The sequence below is a fragment of the Arachis duranensis genome, unplaced genomic scaffold (assembly GCF_000817695.3).
Source record: "Arachis duranensis cultivar V14167 unplaced genomic scaffold, aradu.V14167.gnm2.J7QH unplaced_Scaffold_232525, whole genome shotgun sequence".
NCBI classification, from domain to species: Eukaryota; Viridiplantae; Streptophyta; class Magnoliopsida; order Fabales; family Fabaceae; genus Arachis; species Arachis duranensis.
In genome coordinates, this window is record NW_026264851.1 from 1,784,923 (window position 1) to 1,788,718 (window position 3,796).

General features: G+C 38.4%; 1 long non-coding RNA gene across 1 annotated transcript; it reads left to right on the forward strand.

Annotated features, from left to right (window-relative positions):
* Window positions 1–485: 485 nt before the first annotated feature.
* LOC127744132 (uncharacterized) lies at window positions 486–3,152 on the forward strand. Its single transcript, XR_008005265.1, has 4 exons — window positions 486–958; window positions 1,041–1,188; window positions 1,306–1,443; window positions 2,981–3,152. It is a non-coding gene; the product is annotated as an uncharacterized LOC127744132 (long non-coding RNA).
* Window positions 3,153–3,796: the final 644 nt, after the last annotated feature.

A 3,796-nucleotide genomic window follows, 5' to 3' on the forward strand; every position in this document is an offset into this window, starting at 1 on the left:
GGACATGTGAGAAGAAGACCGACAGAACACCCAATCCGGAGAGTGGATGAGATGGAAGATGGACAATGGGTGAAAGGCAGAGGAAGACCTAATGTAAGACCCATAAATTTCAGAAAAAAAAAAGGAAATTAAATTATATTATTTCTAATTATAAATTAGAATACTTGATTAAAAACTGATTAGTAAATTGATAATTAAGTAGTATTTTTAAAGTAATTTTAAGAGATTAAATTAGATTTTAAATTTGTACAATATACTTTAATTTTATTAAAATTTACCAAATTTCAATTTACCTAAAATTAATAAATTATTGATTTCATATTTGTCCCAAATTAAAGCCCTAATGTGCTAAACACTTCCTAAAACTTTAACCCTAATTCCCCCCCCCCCTTCAGCCGCCATACCCCTTTCCTTTTCTTCCAAAAACAAACTCACAACACCACACTTAACAGCAGCCAAAAATCCACAGAAAGAAAGAAAGAGAGGAGAGGGTGCGAATCAGGAGGGAGAAGAAAGGGGGAGAGCGTGCCGGCGAGTCACTGCCGCTCGTCGCGCCGCTGTCTTCGCCGATGAAGGAGGAGCGAGGAGAGTGTGTCACGGAGCAGGGGAAGCTCGCGCGAGTGAGGAGCGTCGCCACCGTCGTCGCGCCGTGCGCCGCCAGCTTCGCTGCACCTCGTCATCACCATCGCCGTCGGACCGCCATGGAGTCGTTGCCGTCGAACCGGCGTTGCGAGCTGCTATCGAGCCTCAAGCAGAATCCGATGCGAAGAGAGAGAGACAGAACAACGCGAGGAGAGAGAGAAGGCGTTGCGGGGGTTTCTGCCGCCGCTGCTCTCTCCGCCATCGCCGCCGCCGGAGTCACGAGCTGAGGTGGGGAAGGAGACCATTTTCCCTGTTGCTGTTGCAGTCACTGCGCTACTACTGCTACGCTTCATTTTCCTTGTTTTCCTTAATTACCGTAAGTCATTTTTGTTTCTGAACCCCCACTGCTATTGTCATGTTATCCGTTGATTGAGAAGTTTAAGACGTTGATGTTTTAGGATTAAGCTGCTGCAACTGTGGACTGTGATGGTTGATGCTCTGAAAGAGTTGTCGCTGCTGGGGTGACTGGAATTACTACTGCCAGTTCTACCGTTGCTACCGATGCTGTTGACTTGCCCCAATTCAAGTTCAGTGTCACTGCCCTAGGTCTAGCCTGTCTCCTGACTCTGTTTCACTTTTATACTCTGAACTGCCTTGGTCTCGTTTATCTGTTTGTTACAATTTTAATTCCATTTTATTTTTGGTATTGCCTTGAATTTTTAGAGTTGTTTCCGCGTTTGATTCCATCAAATTTGATGTTGCTGCTGTTAATACTGCTGATTCTAATGCCATTGCTGCTGTTGCTGTTAATTTGGAATAAGTGGGTTTGTCGCCTTTGATTCTTGAATTCAGCTAGTCGAGGTAGGGGTTTTCTTAAAATTTATTTTATCTTACAGAGTTGTTATAAATAGATATTAGTGTGAGAAACATATGTCTGTGATTATGATTGTCTTATAAATGTGGTTGTTTGTTGGACTGATTGACTGATTGCTTGATTGCTTGGGTAGGTTGTGATTGCTGAAAAGAAATTAGTTTGAAAGGTTATTTGGTTGATTATTATAAAAAAATGGCTTTTCTTGGTTTTGAAGCTATTTTTGATGATATAAAGGAATTGGATTTGGAAATGATTTGGAATATGAAACTGAATTAGCTTTGGAAATGGTTTAATTTTGAGTTAGTGACTTTGTAAATGACTTTATAAATGATTTAGTATTTGAGCTGGGTTAATTTTAAAAAGAGATTTATTATGGGCACTGATTCGCTTTGAAAATACTTTGATACTAGAATTGGTTGAATTTTAGAAAGTGATTGAGATTTGGAAATGGTTGAGAAAGGATTTGAGAAATGTTTGGATGGGACCCGAAAAGGGTGGCAGTGTCCGAATTTTAAAGGAAATGCTGCCGAAATTTTAAAAAATTGGAAGTTTTGGTTGAAGTAATTGTTTAAAAAGATTTAGTTCTTAAACGTTATTTATTTAAGATTGATTTATTTAGAAAAGAAAGAATTATGTTTTGGATTGAGATTGTTGATTAACGGAAAGAAGGATGATGAGGATTGATTTGAAATATGATTTTAGAATGAATTTGGAAATGGGATATGGATTGATGAATGATGATGATATTGAAAATGGCTTAGATATTGATGAATGATGAATGAATTGTTTATATGGCTTATGAATTTGAAATATCTTGAGATACGAGGTTCCCTGGATTAAGTGCCGTGGCTTGCCACCACGTGTACCAGGTTGAAAACTCGATACTCTACGATGTAAGTGTGTGACCGGGCACTATATAAATTCCCGGGAATGTTACCCCCATTGAGTAATATTGATTATTTGAGAAAAAGCTATGCATAGACTCTTGGGGATGCACGTCGGGGGACAGTCTAAGTACAATTCAGACTTGTCGGGTTGGCTGGATAACCGACAGATGAGCCTCATCAGCCATAGGACAGGCATGCATCATATGCATCTGTATGCTTTGCTTGGGTTTGAACTTGTTTTGGTTTGCCTAATTGCTAAACTGTTCTTAACTGCTACTTGAACTATTTGTTGTAACTGCTTCCTACTTGTGCTTTCCTTGTCTGTCTTGCCTGTGTTTGTCCTGGCGTGTTACATTTGAGAATGGACTTAGGTGCTGAATTAATGATTGTGTTGTTTGATTGTGTGGTTAGTTTCTGATTGAGATTTGCTTATGAGAAAAGGAAGACTTTGGATTTCTGAAAATATTAAACATTGTTTCTTTGAAAATGTTTTAAACGATTAGCTGTTGGATTTTAAAAGGATTCATAAGGCAACGAAAGTCACTGAATTTGAAACAGTTTTCTTATTGAATATCTTCTTATGACAACTTTGAAACTCCGTGGTGAGACCATGTGGTTAGGTTCTCACCCCCTACAGCTTTACCTTTTCAGGAACCAGATGAAGAGGCATTAAGAAGAGTTATACTGCGTTTGGTTTATATGCTGTTGTGTTAATCAGATTATTTTCTTCCCTCGTCTTTGTTATTACAAATTTGTAAGAGGGATAGGAGTTGTATGTTTTATATGTATATTATATTATGAGATTTTATATAAGGAGTCTTGTATATGAATCTATGTCTGCTTGTATTTCTTTAAGATAAAGTATTTGTTTCCGGTTTTTTTTAAAGAAATCAGCGATACAATGTCGAGTCACAGGCTCCTATTTTAATATTTAGTATATAAAGTAGTCGTAATACTTCTTGCTATCAGAGTAGCGCAGCCGGAAACGTGACTTCTGATAGTGAGGGTGTTACATTATGGTATCAGAGCAGTTCATCCTTATTAGAGCCTTGGGGATGGACTGACCATGCTTCATTGCATTCTTTGAGTGTCTGTCATGTTGTAGGTCTTGTCCAAGTAACAAGAATTAGAATTTTATGCACATGACTGCCTATTAATTAACACTGTTAGCTTACCGTTGCATATTTGTTGATGTTAAGTCTGGCCAACTTAATGTTGATGGCTCATGTGAACGGGAAAGTTAATAGATTATTATAGGCGAAAAGGAATTGATAAGTAATGGGTAATGCGAGTCACGTGGTTCGTGGATGCTAGGGTTCTCTTTTCGTGCGTGGTTTCGATTTATGATTTTTGTTTACGTCGCTTAGGTTGGCATATCGTTTCTTTTTGGTTTACTATCCTCATTGAAGTTCTTTGACTCGGATTCCTTTCTTGAACCATCATTGATCATTCT